Below are 17536 nucleotides of genomic sequence, written 5' to 3'. Positions count from 1 at the left end.
GCAGTGGAAAAGAACGACAACATGATGCTACTGACAGCAGTAGCTCAGCTGATTGGACCCTCCAGGAAGGCCTCACAGATTAACAGAAACGTTATCTATAAAGAAGAAAAGAACAGAAAACAAAACACTTATTATAGCAATAATTGGGTATAATGTATGATTGGAGAGGAGTAGGAGAAAGAAACAGAGGAAGGAAATGTGGTCTATTGCAACAAAAGTACTGAGATAGCTCAGGGTAACCAAGGCCTAGACAATAAACTTCATCACAAAGGATTATAAGCCTGGCGTGGTTCCGTAGTGGAGCACGCACATGCCTCCAGTTAACATCCCAGGAGAGATTAACATATTTCACATGTTTACATTTGTGATGGTAGGCTAGAAAAGGTGTGTTAGTTTTTAACTGGCATCATGCTCAACACAAATGTTTGGCATGTAAATAGCACCTAGTGGATGTTGTAGAGACTTGGTGACCCCAAAACGCTGCGAAAATGAGCTCCACATTGTTCTTGGTGATAAAGTAAATATGGGCCCAATGACTAAATGATGTACTGTAGGTCTCTGTAACACAGGGAAACAGGAAGTCATGGATTAACAAGTAGAAGTTCTCAGAAAAAAAAAATGTAAGTAGGAATTTAAGATAAATTCACACTGCAAAAACACAAAATTTTGCCTGGAAGTTTTTGTCTAATTTCCAGTGCAAATATCTTAGTAAATATCTTGAAATAAAACAAAACTAACTTAGAAGTGACTTTTCAGCAAGATATAGGAGCTTGAGTCAATAATTCCTTAATTTTTTATGAAAAAGTTCCACTGGGAGATTATTTCACTTGGGAAAATGTCTTGGTATAAATGAATTTATCTGCCAATGGAACAAGTTTTTTTGTTTGTTTTTTCCCAATATTAAGGAATTATTGACTTAAAACAAGCTCCTACATCTTGCCGAAAAGTTATTTGTAAGTTAGTTTTGTCTTATTTCAAGTGTGCACTAGAAACTAGACCAGAAATACTTGGTAAAATTTGGCGTCTTTGAAGTGCAGTTATATTTATTATTGTTTGGTGGGGTTTTTTTATGTTAACATGCGGTCCCCCAAATTAAAGATTGTATTTGTATGAAAATTTCTATGTGAGATTAGACAGCTGCAATAAGAGCTGAATTTATCAAAAGATGACACATTACTCCTTTTTCTCACCCAGCTAACTGGACGGTGTGCTGATGCTATCAACTATCTCTTAGCCTTGCATAAATCTCATTGAAAAATTGCTCTGTCCAAAAGTGTCCAATCATTTCTAAGTGAGTCTTTACAAGAGTGATGGCCTTGGAAGTAAACAATACCACAATACGCTGTCTGGATGACTTCTGCATGGCATGCCATCATTTTTCCTTAACCACCATTTAGCTGTCGATCTGCATGAAACACTCCTTTGAAACTATTTACGGATCCCTGGACGATACAGAGCGCCAACGAGCTGCGGCCTGGAGCTACGGCGCTGAACAGAGTAACAGTAAGGCGAGGAATCGTGGTATCAGGTGAACACATGAAAGAGGGGAGGTCGCTGGATTTAAGGCTTTTTGTCTTTGGGCGTTCAAAGGAGACAGCTGTCGACTGCACAGGGCCTGGCTCTATTCATGTGGGAGGGACCGCAGACAGAGAGCACGCCAAAAAACACACACATATACTTCAAAGGAAGGGGTGTGTGTGTGTGTGTGTGTGTAAGTGTGAATGCAAGCCATCTCCCCACTGATTGTTGCTGTTATTATCATCATTTAACAATATGCTCGCTTTTATTCATGTGACCATAACTGTATGTTTATTCTCAAGATCTCTTTGGTATCTGGGCTTTTCATCACATACGCACGTAATCATAATCCCTCTGTCTAACCTACAGCGCTTTGCAAAAGTGTCCATTCAAGAAAGTATGAACTTTCTTCCATTTTGTCTCGTTGCGACAGCAGACGTCAACGTCTTGTGCTGGGATTTTATGTGAGAGTCCAACACAAAGCAGAGCAAAAATTCACATATGGAAGGAAAACAGGATTCTTAAAATTTTTTACAAATAAAATTTTTTTCAAAAAATGGGGCGTGCATTTGCATTCAACTCCCCCTGCAAAATCCCTGCAGCTGTTCCATTAAAGCCTCAGAAGTTTCTTATAGAACATTAGTGACCAAACAGCATGGTGAAGACCAAGTCACAGGTCAGGGAGAAAGTTGTAGAGAAGTTTAAAGTGGAGTTAGGTAATAAAATAACCCGCAAACAGCTTACTTAGGAGTATCTGTGGTCATATTTACTCCTGCACTTCACATATCCGGCCTTTATTGAAGAGGAAGAAGGAATCCATTGTTCAAGTCATTAGAAATCAACACAGCCTGTGTGTATGACTCTAAACACACAGGCAAAGCTAGTCAAATCAAGTCACGTTTATTTGTACAGCACATTTCAGCAACAAGGCGGTTCAAAGTGCTTTACCCCATAAAAACATCATGCAGTCACCAGTTACTAAACAAGAAGTAAACATTACATTTTGTCAAATGTTATCATCATCAAAAGCAAATGTCAGCTGTGTTGGCAGATAGAGAAAACCTGTAGTGCCTGCATATAAACACACAGATTTGAGATTCTTATTTGAAAAGACACACACAAAAAAACACAATACGGATTGTGCTTGTAACGTGGCGAAATATGAAAATGTTGAAGTAGTACGAAAACTTTTACAAGGCACTGTCATGGTAACCATTTTAATATCCCCTTAGGTTACACACCTCTTCTGCATTTAAACCAACCATTCACTCACGAGTGGAAATTCCCATGTTTGCCACCTTTCCCTGTGCAGACTGCCTGAACACACCAACCCAGGTCGAAGTTGAAAAATTACTATCAATTGGTTATTTTGTCAAACCAGAGGAGAATATTTTTGAGGGAGGAACATTATTAATAGCGTAATGTAAGAATCGTAGTCAGCAGGTGAGGTGTGTCTGTAAAGGATGTGAAGTGTGAATATATCTTCTCCTCACCTCTTACCTCAGAACACCTGACCTGTTTCGTTACAGTGATGAATATTATAACTCACGCCTTCTCTTGGTGTCTGAAAGATGTCGATTTCTGACTTTGGAGGGCATCTTAATTGTTATCTTTTTGATCCGATTTAGTCTTTTTGGGCACATTTCATACGTTTAAAAAGCAATCTCGCATCTAATGATGCCATCTGGTGTTTGTCACCCAGGAGTCCTGTTATTTTGAGATCCATAAAAGAGATTAAAAAAAAGTCAAATGATCTGCAAGATTTCTGGAGGTTTTTACAACTTTATCTTTAGACTTTGGTTTCTGTTTTGTCTATTTGTTGTTCAGGACCAGAGTATTTTCAGGAGTTTAAGAACACCTATCTTAAATGTAGCTTTTTAAGGCAAGTCAAGTAAAGTTTATTTGTATTGCACAATTCAAGAACAAAGGCAGGTCAAATTGCTTTACACCGGCCCTCTAGGACCGACTTTGGGCACCACAATTATTTATAGTAACCAGCTATGAAAAAAAGCAAACATTACATTTGTCAAATGCCATCATCAAAATCATTAACACTATTAATCATCAAATGTACATCAAATCTACTGACCGCTGTTCCAATTATTTCTAATAAAAAGGCAAACAGGTGTGTGTTTTGGCCTTGATTTGAAGGAATTCGGTGTTTTGACAGTTTTGAAGTTTTCTGGAAGTTTGTTCCAGATTAGAGGAGCATAAAAGTTCATTTCTGATTCTCCATCTTTGGTTCTGGTTCTGGGGATGCAGAGTAGACTACAACCAGAAGACTGTCGAGGTTGATACAACAACAACAGCAGATCTTTAATATATTTTGGTGTTAAGTCATCCATTGATTTATAAACCCACAAAAGTATTTTAAAGTTTATTTTCTGAGCTCCAGGGTGGAAGAGTAAGAACTTTGGGTCGGCGGTTAGTAGCCCGCTGTCCCAGAAAGACAATTTATTCATATTGTTTGGAGTTTAATCAATTCAAAATACCCACAAATACAGAGTTTAAGAGGCTTAAAATAAAATGTTAGCACCAACAACGTGATTTCAGAAAAGCCAATAGCAGAAAGCTTGACATACACTAGTTGACTAAAAGCAAGCAGAAAAATCTGTCAGTTCTTGTAAGACTTTTTGTTGGATTTCTCCTGTTTTTCAAATACATGAGTTTCAGATGCTGCTTGGTATGGCTAATGTTTTCAGTCCACAATTAACAATATACTTTCACAGTAAAATACATGCACTGCAGTAAACCTTAGTGTCCAAAGATTAATTTTTAAATTTTTACAAATTGTAAAAAATATTGAGCGAGATTAGCTCAAAATGTAAACGTAAACATTTTGTAGAGTATTTTGACTCTGAGGGTGTGAACTTGGAAGAGATAAAGAAATCGGTGACTGCCCGTCCGGATTTAGACTTCTTTTCTTTTTTCAACATTTAAAGCGAGAATCAATCAATCAAAAAAAAATAAAAACTTGAACATGTTGAGGATAAAAGTTGAATTTTATGTTAATGAAAACGCTGCTGGTGGCTGGATGCTGATCTGTTCTTTTAACTCAGGTAGTGGTGCCTCTAGTGACACCAGTTTTCAGAGGGTGTCACCAACACTGAGGCGGCACACCAATGAAAAGTCAAAAACGACATTTCGTAAACAACAAGGAAATGAACAGAAAAATTAAATTAAACAACAACTAGAAACCCAAGCCCTGTTCCACTAACACTGATAATCCTATATGCTCAATGTTGATAAGAAGGAATAATTTAATACAGGTGGTGGATGCTCTTTAGTTGAATGCAAAATTGTATGAAAGATCTGGGTGGGCCACTGACGAAAGCATCTGGTCAGTAGTTTAAGATCATTTGATTGACATTTGCAAAACAAAGCGAGGCAAAACATTACTTTTGAATCCTCCATTTTGCCACGTGAACAAACGTTTCCTTTTACCTAAAAGGATTTTTTTTTTCCTCTTCCTGTTGGCTTTTCTGATTCTTCCCTGCGACTTCAGTCTTCAGTTGACATTTGCATCGGAGGCAAATCAGTCAGGCTGCATGAAAGGGGCGCTGTAGCAACAGAGCAAAACATGGATATTCCTAAAATTAGGAAGCCATGGCAACAAGAGATGACTTCCATACTATTCCCAGGGCTCTCTACTATTTAAATAGTCATCTGAAGATGCATCATGGTGTTTGAATGTGGACATGTTTGAAGTAATAAACAAAATAAATTCAACTAAAACCTTTTTTTGTTTCATTCACTTCCTGTATTTTCCTTTTTAGTCTATAACAACATCAAGTCTAAAACTGCATGTGAGCATGTTGTAACCCTGTATTTCTAATCCATACTCTCTGGAGCACAGAACAGAATGAATAATGAGGAAACACAACACCCCGTCTCCTGAAAGCATCCCTTATATTTTCCTATTCAAATAACTTTGCATTCGCTGGGATGCAGCTGTATCAGCTGCAGGAGACAAGGCCGTTTTGTCATGCTCACACCCCTTCCTTCCTGACTTTGTTTGGGGTTTTTTCACATTAGCCCCTAGATGCGAAACTTCATTTTTGACCAGACAACACTGAGACAAAACCTTTTGTTCACTGCAGTAAAAGTCTAAAAAGGAAGGATTAAACTCATCATAATCAGCAAAAAAAAAAAAAAAACGGTGCAATCACTCATAGTAAGTTGTGAGGAAATGTCATCATATAAAAAATTTTTAAAAAGTATTTTACAGTTTTCCTGCAACTAAAACCAAAAGTTTGAACAGAACTTTTTGAAACGAACATTTCATTTTGGGATGAGAGTGGCTTGAGGTAAAAGCAGATTTTGCTGACCTTTGGTTACCAGGGTTACCAAGATACAGCATTTATGTTGGTATTATGAAATGGCTTCATTTGAAAGTAAAACCAACCGTGATTATTTGTTCTCCAAATATTTTAAATATTTTTTTATAACAGACATGAGAAAACCTCAACTAAGTGGGAATAGTTGCTCATAATATAGAACAAACTTAATATGTTTTCCTCCTTGAGATTAAGACTGGAAAATATTTCATGCACATTTATCTGTTTGGGAATAAATGATTGAATAACAGCTTTTTTTCATGCTTGCTTGTAAACACAACATTAAATTTGGCCCCTCCTCCAAAAGTCTTCCTGTATCTAACTCCTTTTCACCAGATGTGATTGTCAAAGAGCAGATGAGCGATAACTCCCACATCATTTAACATTCAACACACTGAGACACTTAAAGCCACCTCTAAACAATTAGGTTTTCACGTTTAATCACTTTGCCAAGCAGCTTTGTAAATCCACTTTTTAACGCATTCATTGTGGCACAATAGGGAAGCAAAGTGTAACTGCTGAAATACCTAAAGCTACTCCATGCTGTTCAGCTTTTCCCTCGTCTGAACCTTCTGACTATTTCATCATGTTTTAAGAAATTTGGAGTGTCAAACGTGCTCGGTAAAGCTTTACTAAAATACTTCGAGAAGAAAAGAGACCTTCATGTTGAAGAATGTGAAGCAACTGATACTATTGCTTATTTAAAGTGAATTTGTTGTTAGCAGAAAACAAAAATGATTGAGCACAAACAAAACGAATGGCAGGTAAGACACGGTGGTGGGACTGGTGAGCTTTAGCTGATGTGCCTCCCACCCCCAAATAAAACCGTTCTTTGAGCCTCATCGGACTTTGGGCCGGCTCTGGGTATGCAGCGTTCTCCAGCGAAGCAACACGTGGCATCTGGGTGTCATCGGGCTGTAATTACCCAGCTCCCCATGTAGTTTACCCATCTGCTGCGGCGGCTCCCTCCACATATGGGCCGTATGCTCCTATAGGACGAGTAATGACCACCTTCTTAACAAATCTGCTGTGAGCCAAGACGACAGCAGGACCTAAAAACAATGCAGGCCGGCTGGGGGTCTACGGGCGGAGGGGAGGGAGGGCGGGAAGATATGGTGGTTAAGCAGGAACTGAAAGGTGCGGCCGGTTTGAAGGGAGGTGAACGAGGGTCACACTCTGACACGACTGTTCAGGTCGCGATGTGGATGAAAGTGTGTATTTTTATTGCTGGATGAACAGTTTTTTTTCTGAAACTGGAAGGTAAAAACATGCCATAGCTACATAAATACATGTGTGGAGAGCTTAAAGCACACACATGCACACGCACGCCCACACACCTCAGCTCAGGTACCAAGAGGGTTGAGTCTTACTTGGCGGATATTGCATCAGAATCAGCCTGGGGAGGAGAAGGCACACGAAGCAAAACAAGGCGATCACAGGGCGCCTCCCGATTTGAACGTGCGAATCAACACAACCTTTACATTGCTGTCCACTTGTCCAATAGGATTCAATCTCAGTTTAAAGACTAAGTGAGGATAGCTGGACCAGTATGACAGAGGTCATGCTCCAGGCGGTATGTTTGTGGACATTTTATGACCCGTTCCTAGAACTGGTCTAACTTTATCATTGACTCTCCAGGTTTTACATCAGCTGTGCTGGGGTTGTTTTCCACCATGGCCTGGTTTGTGTGTGGGGAGATTCTCCTGCAGGGAACAACTTTAGGTTTGTTGATGAAACGTGCAAAGCAACGGCTTTAAGCGGGTCGGCTGGGGTGCAGGTGCCTTGTAACCAAAGGTTGCTCCTCTTTAGGTGACTTTAGCAAGATGTTTTGGGTTTGTTTGTGAGACAAATTAGTCACTTCTATGGACATGTCATTAGATTTGAATGTTATTGCTTCAGGTCAAAGAAAATTACATTTAGGTCACCAGCATCAGAAGAAGAACAGGCAAATCCATCAACAATATGTTAATGTGTTAGTTTTAAACCATCATATGAATCCGATGATAAGCATGTTTAAATGTTTAAATGGTTTTTAACACAACCAAAATAATTTCAACATACTTTACAACAAAAGTGTTTATGTTATATCATAGTTGCATATATTTCAGTTCAGTCCATTGTGATGTTATTTGATGCAGTCTAAAATTCAACACCAATACAATCAGATTAAACAAATAAAATGAAACCTATCAATAGGGCATATTTCTATTTATTTTTTTAAACTGCTAATGTAGAATTTAAGTTGAGCTTAGATGATTTGGTAAAAAGTGTCAAATTAAAAATTCTGCTAAAACTTAACTTAAAATGATGACATGGCTGGAGTCCAGGGGTGGGCAACACACTTAGAATTTTATCACAGTATTTTAAGGTACTATTTATAATTGTGATAATAAAAGTGACAATAAGTATGATCTATCACGTCTTTTTTAGATAACTGTATGGCTAGGGCTGCAAGCAGCAGCATTCATAGCACCACAAACTAAAACTGTTCTTGAAAAACATACCAAATTGAAATATGGTCCTTCAGAAGGACAATTATTTAATTGTGATTTACAGTACAGACCAAAAGTTTGGACACACCTTCTAATTCAATGGGTTTTCTTTATTTTCATGACTATTTATAAGGCAAGAAATCCCACTTATTAACCTGACAGGGCACACCTATGAAGTGAAAACCATTTCAGGTGACTACCTCTTGAAGCTCATCAAGAAAATGCAGAGTGTGTGCAAAGCAGTAATCACAGCAAAAGGTTGCTACTTTGAAGAAACTAGAATATAAGGGGTATTTTCAGTTGTTTTACACTCTTTTGTTTAGTGCATATTTCCACATGTGTTATTCATAGTTTTGATGCCTTCAGTGTGAATCTACAATGTCAATAATCATGAAAATAAAGGAAACTCATTGAATTAAAAGGTGTGTCCAAACTTTTGGTCTGTACTGTATATCATTAACTGCACAGAGACTTCAGTCAACGAGATTTTTGAATTTACAGACATTTATTGTTGCTCTTGTGGACAAAAAGTAAAAATGACATTTGAGTCAATTTTTTTTTTAACATTAACTGAAATGTATCAATCAAACTCTGTGTCATGACAATACATTTTTGATTAAATAAAAGATAAACAATCTGATAAATGCCCACCACTTCTGCGGGCTATAAGAACATCGTGTAAAAGTAACTGGCCTTGCAAAGCATCACTAAGGTAAATAATTTAAGCTTTCCCAGTCCAAGGTGCTCTACATCAAAAACAAGTATATCAACAACACAAAATACAAGCAGCAATGACAAAATAGAAAAAACTTCATAAACTAAAGAGACGACTGGACAAATCAGCAACCTGGAAATGCTAAACAAAAAGGTGCTTCAGACTTTGGCAGTGAAGCTTATTGCAGAGGAGAAGCAGAAACGATAACTGAACAAAGAAATATTATTCAAGTCTCGTCTTCAGGGATTTAGCACTATTAGCCCTGGATGACAGCAGGGGAGGACTGCGCTTTCCTCTTGTTTGCTTTCGCCCTGCCTTTACAAAACATTAACCCTCTAGGCCCCGAGCGTGCGATCTCATTTACCTTAAGATACCCATGTGAAGAGGAAGCACACCTTGAAGCTTTAACAGAGCCAAGTGTCGGCCAAAAGGCAGCTGATAAGAAATCTCAAGCTTCAAGACAAAAGGTCAATACAGACTGAGAAATGAAAGGGCAATGTCATAAAATCCTGTTATAGAGCTTGGAAACCTATAAATACTGAAAATGTGAAACATAAATCATAATCTGTCCTTCCCTTGTTTCAAAAGCAGATTAGAACATTTATAAAAGCCTTTTTAGCCTCTCTGGAAATAAAACAGGAGGTCAGCATCATATGGATGATAATGATGATGATGTGTTTCTGGATATACATTATCTGATCAGTTTTAACAAGCATTTTCCTGAAAGGTGTGTAGCTACTTGGTGCAACCAAAACATCACGTAATTGTGTTAGCCTCAGAACTTTCCTGAAGTACCAAGTCTGTGAGAGAAGAGTCATTAAATTAGCAACTAAAACCAGCGCAAACAAAAAAAAGTTTGAAAATATATACTTAAAAAAGATAATCTGCTATTCTAAGAGAATTACACTGAAATGCCTCCAAGTACGGTGAAGAAATGGGCATCCAGGAGCACAACTTGTTCAGCCTCCTCCGTCTCCCCAGAGGGAACAAATAATAGATTCCTTCACCAAGTGTTTTTGTTTCTTCTTCTACAGATCTGACTCATTTTTCTGCCGTGTGCATAACGCCATCAGAGCCAGACATTACAAATGGATTACAGAGGGGAACAGAATTTCTTTTTCAGTGTTTATTTTATTAATTTTTTTAATGAATGCATGTGTTGCAGACATTGTACTTCATTTAGACTCATTCATAGGCTCATACCAGGTGAGTTGTAATAATATTTTGAGATTTGTATGAATATAAACAATACAAAGAATTGTATTGTATTGCGGCTTATTTTATAACCTATTCATAGAGTTACACGCCAATGTATTTAAACTATCTGCATCATCAGTTTTTACCCAATTATGTATAAAACTACCTATTGATGTAGTGCAATTTCGTCACCTTCCTAAAGTCATTTTCTACAAAAGCAATTTCTGTTTGTTTTTTTTATGTATGTAAGCGTCAGTGAAATAATTTATTTCTTGGAAAAAATGTATGTTTGTTTCTAACATTTAGGATAATGTATTTTAGGTTGTTTGGTTCACGTTTTAAGATTTGTGTAAAATGATTGTATTTTATTTCGGGTCGAACTATTTATTTTTGTTGAAGGTTATCGCGAGATTTGCGTATATGCGAAAGGCTGCGAGACTTGAATAAACGGAGAAGGAGCAGAAGCCTGGAACAGAGCTACGTGTAGCAGCCTCTTGTCTCCTGTAGCTGTCAAGGTATTCTGTAGTTATGTTTGTAATATTTTGTAAATTTATTGGTTATGGTGTTTTAATTACTTAATATTTTAATTTAGAGTGAACGATGAAGAATTAATCTGTTATAGACCTCCGAAGTGGCAGGCGGCCACGAGGTAACTTTTGTTAAAGCACGTGTCACCTGACTGTCTGTAAATGTATCGATATCAAAAGCTTTGTCTTTTATTTCTATAGTTTTGGCATTTAATAAAGGATAGCCGTGCTAGTGTTGTCACTTTGGAGCTACAATGTAAAATATCTTTTGGCAAAAAAAACTTGGGCCATCATTTTAGGAAGGAGGCCATTTGGATTAGTAAAACAATTCTTCTCTAATGGGTATGGCACCAAAACGGTTTCCAGCCAAGGGACCCACATCCTTGTAAATCCTTGGAATGAACATTATAGGAAACAGTGCAGCATACCGATGCCACCGGAGAGGCTTATAGGAATATTGTACACTGTTAAAAAAGTCACTGTAGAATTTCCAGTAACTTCCTGGCAGCAGGTTTTCCAGCCAGTTACTGTAATGTTTATACTAAAAACAGTGCAGTAACCTAACTGTACCATACTGTAATTTGTTTTACAGCAACCTTACTGTAAATTTTTTACAGTAACCTTACTGTAATTTTAATACAGTTTTACTGTAATTTCATTGCTGCTTTACTGTAATTTATATTATAATAGCATAAAAGAATATGTAACAGTATTTATAGTACATGGTTACCGTGATTTCATCACATTTTTATAATAATAAAATTATTGGATTCCTGTAGTAGAACTTTTAAAAAGTACTAAAACGGTGAAAATCGGCCCAGCCAACAATGACTCTAGCCTGTTAAAGTTCGCCTCCAGCCGGTAAATATCCCACAATGCAGCTGTACATTTAAAATTTACAGTACAGCTGTAAATTTCCGCACATGACTCAGCGGTCCAATCACGTCCCATATACTTTCCTTACGCGTTTCAGATCACAGCAAAGAGCTGTATTTTCAAAACCCAGCCACCTTACTGTATTTTCATGCTGTAGTTTTTACAGCCATTTGTTACAGTGTAGGTAAACAAAATTATATTCCCTCTTATACTGTTATTCTTCACATTTTAAATTTGTGGTAAATATAATACAACACATGTTAATATTTATGTAACCCTGTAATGTATCTCACATTAACTGGAGAAAGTTTTATGGTCAGCAGTGTGATGATTGACAGAAACTGAGCTTGAAGCTGTTGAGAATAGAATAGACTGGAGTTTTTATTGAAGACCTCTGTTCCTCCTCTTCCCTCTTCATCTCACTCATAATATGAATGAGACAGACATGTCAAATCTGAGTTTTTCATAATCATAAAGAAACTTTCATGTCTTACACTCAGCTACCTTACAGGAGCTTTGTAAAGCTTGACAATCGCCTAGGGAACAGTCTGCTTCCCTACACGACAGCAACAACTCCTGGCAACTAAATAACGCAGCAGCTCATGCCGCATTAGCAAATTCACAGCAACTGTTTGGCTGCTGGTGATGAGCTTGTTGTTGTTTGTATCGGGACGGAGACGCAGTCGATTCAGCGCGACCTGTTGATGGGATAACACGTGTTTAGTGACAGTGCAAACACCGGGTTTCATCCGGCGGAGTCCGGACGTTGAACCCAAAGCTGCCGACAGTCCCCCACGTCTTGGTTTCCATGAAAACATCTAGAAACGTTTCTCTTCACAATTTAATTCATTGTTGCTTCAAAGACTGGAATTGGGCCGCTCAGGCCGGCATAAAAAAAGTCAGACTTGGGTCACGTCTGGGCAGGGAAATTATATTTAGTTGCATTTGTCTGCTGTCCGAATACAGCAATAGCTGTGTGAGCTTTCAGATCAACATGGTAAATTGAGTGATAGGAACAGAAAACACTCTGCCAGGATAGTAAAATCCTGGCAAAAAGTTAAAAACTGTGAGCTGACACAAGCTGAATGTTTTACACAATTTAGCTTTTAAAAAAACAAGCTAAATTTTACACCATTTATCCCATTATATATACAGTATCATAAGGGCCACATCATGAACAGTACAAATAGGTATGCAATTTTCTTGCTACTCCAAACTCATTTCATTTCTTTGCTATTGGACAGACCAATTATATTCTGTTTAACAGAGAACATAACGAGACGAGGTAAAATTGAAGATTTATGAATTTTCATTTTAAACTTCATTGGAAATCATTGTGAGGCTCATTCAGTTTATGAATACATTAAGAGGTTGGGGTTTTTTTAAAGGCAAAAATCAAAGTATTTTTGTGTATTTCTGGGTCAGAAAATATATGCTTCATCTATGCCATCCAGTGTAAGTGACTGCTTGCTTGTGTTGTGCTAAGATCCAAACACAGAGATCTGAGTCTTGTCTGGATTTAAACAGCTGACTTATGTCTTGAACTCTAAATGCATAAACTTTTTTTTCCAAGTCCAAAGTTGTTGTAATTTAGTCTTTAGTGCATCTCTTATTAAAGTAGGTGCACTACTTGTCCTGTCTTCCTAAATGTCTGTAATTATCATAAATTCAACAAGACGCCACATCTCTCACCATCTGTTGTATTTTCCTTCTTGATATAATTTTATGCAAGGTTAATTATCCATGTTGTTGGGCTGTGGGAGGACAGAGGGAAATCTCCTGTGTTTCCTGTGTCATTTAGCTGGAATTTGCTGTTCCTGAAAAGAAAAGAAAAAAAATCTGTGGTTGTTGAAAGCTGCCATGCTTGATTTTTCTTGTAACAGTTCCAGCTAAAGTGCTGCTACAGGAGCAAACGAGAGGCTGAGGAGCAAAACTGACAGCTCAACGATTAACAGAAAACTTGAGTACTTGATTTAATTATCTGTTTTTCTAACACAATGGAACTTAAATAAATCAAATCCACAGTTTTATTCTGATGTGCATTTTCAGTAAACAATCCAGAGAATCTGCAGACTTTCCAGGAGCAACACAGAGACTTTCAGAGGTCAATGAGGACGTTTAAAAAAAAAAACTAAAAAAAACTGACTGCAGCTCAACCTGTTCTGTCACAGCACCACCACAACAGCTCTGACTGGTGTCCCGGCCAGCATGAACCTGCCAACAACTGAACAACTGGAATGGGAGGAAGCATCGACGGGTAACCTTAGAAATGCTTACTGGCACTTTTCCCCGCCATTACAAAAAGAAATGAAGGAATTAATGTACTTTATTAATCCCAAAGGGAAATTCACAACTTTCAGTACAACCCGTCCAAACGTTTAGACCGGTCACTGAGACTGCATCCCTTCACCCAGAGGGGAGGCGCCACCCTTTAACCAAAGTAATGTGGTAATTGCAAAAGAAAAAATTGAAATTATTGAACTTTTAAGGATGACATATTTAGTCAACCAATAACACAGAAACACAGCTTTGTTAAAAAAAAAAAAAAAAAAAGACAACTTTGCTTTCCATTTAAACTGGAAACATGTGCAATTAAAAAGTAAAAGAAGGAGCCATCCACATGAAATTGTCTATTAATGTTTTAAAGTGGTCAAGAAGTTTTGCACATTACCGAAATTTTACATCTTACACCTTTGGTTCAGTTCAATTTTGATGGGATCTTTAGGCTAAAGCCTCGAATTTTAGCCCAGTGTTTTAAAAACGGATGACTTTAGGTTATTTTGTTGATCCAACCCAATGTTACACATGAACTGACCCAGGGTGGGCTCAGCAAAACAAAATTGGGTCACGGGTTTGACCTGGACTGCTTGGTTAGGTTTTCAACGCCCCCAAATGTTTAGGGTACTAAAGTGTGGATTGAATGCCCATCGCCTTGAGAGATTAAGTAAATAATACATCAGTTTTCTACACTTTTTAACCCTTTCAGTGGAGAGACATGAAAGGGTTAAAAAAAAAAGCCCTGTAGAGTAAGAGCACATAAGCTAACGGTCAGAGGAAGCCAGTGTACCTAGAGAGAGAACGCACTGAGCACACAGAAAGGCCAATGCCAGCGTTTGAGCTTAAAAACCTTGAAACCTCACTAAAGTTTGGTCGGGTCATTGCTTAGTTCAAAATTGTAGCCTGTGAAAATAACGACAAACCTTCTCAAGACCAACCCTGGTGAAATCAGGCAAACAGAAATGTGTCAAGAAACTGATTTATTCAGCCGTGATTCAGAAAACTGACATGTACAGTAACTCATGCCTGCTGCTGCATCTGATTAGTTATATTGAAAACCTGGCCTCTCTGTCACACTGGTTCTGTCGCCTGTAGAGAATCTGACTGAGCGCGCCTCTTATTTTACTGAGAGTTGTTAAATAAATACATTTCACGGGTCAAACCCTCTGAGACACATCTATCTAAAACAGGAGCTTAAAACAAAAGCTAGGCTTGTGGTTTTTTTCAGTTCTGTTCTAGCCTGGAACCACCTAATGAAATGATTTCCTCTTCTTGTATTTCTATTCATGCAGGTGATTTTTCCCATAAGGGAACAGGAACATCTGACCAAACGCCCAGAACAGGCAGCAAGGCTTGAATATCTGCTAAAAAAAAAAAATACCAAATGGAGAAGTTGTGTCCATGATCAATCAAATGAGCTACTTTTAAAAGTGGTACTTGTTTGGACCTTTTAGCAACATCCTTCAACACAAAAACATGAATTACTTTTAGTTATGCAGCGGTGAGTCAAGATCTAAAAGTCACTCAGAGACGTGTTTCTACAAAAACCAGTGTGGAGATTTAAAAATCATCCAAATGTGAGCATCAATCAGCACAAACCTGTTTACAGATACAGGCAGAAAATTCAACATTTTCGTTTTCGCAGCTTTTAGTGTAAAAGCTGTTGTTTCACCACTTTAAGTTGTTCTGGTTTTTTCATTGTAATTATGTGGATACTGTTGTAGAACCTTGCATGGTGGAGTGCTAAAGAGCCTGATCCCAAATATATTTAGTCTGTTTTTGCTTTTTTTTGTCACACTTACATTTTTCGAATCGTCAAACAAGTATTGGATTAACATTAGAATAAAAAGCTGTTTTCAAATCATGATTAAAATTTTTAAGGGGGGTGAAGCTATTCAAACAAACCTGAAAAAGTAATTGACCCAGAATCTAATAAGTAATTGTGTCACATTTAACAATCGTCAATGGCAACAACTGCATTAATCAGGTCTGGGGTCGGCTTGTGAAACAGTTCTCTAAATAATTGTTGTTAATAGTTGTTTTAATCACAGTTAATTCATTATTTAATAAGGAGGGCAATTACTATTTCACTTAGGGGCAGGTTGGTTTTCATAGTTTATTTTCCTCTAAAGAAATGAAATCATAATTTTGAAAATGCTTTTTGTTTTCACTCCAGATATCTTTATCCGTTATTGAAATTTATTTCATGACCTAAAACCTTCAAGTGCAAGGGGAAAAATATCAGTACATATTTAAGGGGACAAATACCATTTCACAGTACTGCACTCTGGACCGTAACTCTCAGGCCTCAAGATTTATGATGATACGCAGTTTGACACAACTGCTTTATTTAAAAAAAAAAAAAGTTTAAATTGTAAAAATATAAAATGTTTAAACTGAGGACACGGCGTGCAGTTTTTAGCCATTTGAACGTTTTGTTGATGGGAGATAAATGCAGGGTGGTCAGGTTGAAGCTCGCGTCATAATATGGCTTCGGTTCTGTAAACAAGTGCGCCCTCTGTAGGAGACAACATGCCCCTGTCGTCATTTAATTTAGAGATTTAAAAATATATAAACAACACAGATAGCTGATTGTTAATAACAATAAGACAAGGAAAGAAATGTAAAATGTTTTAAACTAATTAAGGAGAATGTAGATTGTTGGTTTGTTATTTAGATCCACACAACAAGAAGTCTCAGTTCATTCTTAGTATTTTTATCCACCACTAGGTGGAGCTCTCCCCTACTGGGTTTCTCCTGTGTTGACAAGTGAACAAAATAAAATCAGAAAACATTTTTTTTTTTATGTTAAAAAAAAAAAGTTAAAATAATACAGAACACAAAGTAATGGAATTAGGGCGATGGTAGCAATCATTACCTCCACATATAATAAGCAACATGACAGTTTATAAATAAATATGAAGCTGTTAGAAAGATTTCCAAGGTATGAAGCAATATTTCTGGAGGAACAAGATCAGGTCAAACCATATTTTCATCATGGGAGAAGTGAAGGTGGTTGAGGAATATAAATATCTCAGTGTTCGCCTGGACAACACAATGGACTGGAGATGCAACAGTGAAGCCGTGTACAAAGAAGAGACAGAGCAGACGGGACTTCATGAGGAAGCTAAGATCATTCAAGGTTTGCAGCAAGATGCTGAAGATCTATCAGTCTGTTGTTGAGAGCATCTTGCACCTGAGGTGTAAATGAAAAAGGAGTAAATGTCTTAGGAGTAGACAAAAAATCTTTTGTCTACTCCTAAGAAAAAGAAGAAAAGGGATCAGGAAACATGTCTCATTTAAAACAAACAAACAAACAAAAAAATCCCTCTGGAATGGAACAGGATCACAAACTTAAAACAAATCAGGAAAGAGTTGACTAAATATAGCACTTTCAAACACATTCTGACACACTAACACAAGTCTGAAATGACAGTGAGTTCGAGGCCACTTGCCAGCTTACGTCACGTTTCAGTGGATGTTTAGTGGCTGCCCTGTAGCTGCTGCAGCTCACTGTTACAGTTAAGCTGCCAAATGCATAAGAACCTAAGTTCATACAGAAAATAGCAGAAAGAAAATGAACAAATCACAGGAAAC

The sequence above is a fragment of the Xiphophorus hellerii genome, chromosome 1 (assembly GCF_003331165.1).
Source record: "Xiphophorus hellerii strain 12219 chromosome 1, Xiphophorus_hellerii-4.1, whole genome shotgun sequence".
NCBI lineage: Eukaryota > Metazoa > Chordata > Actinopteri > Cyprinodontiformes > Poeciliidae > Xiphophorus > Xiphophorus hellerii.
Note: the sequence above shows the minus strand (reverse complement) of the source record.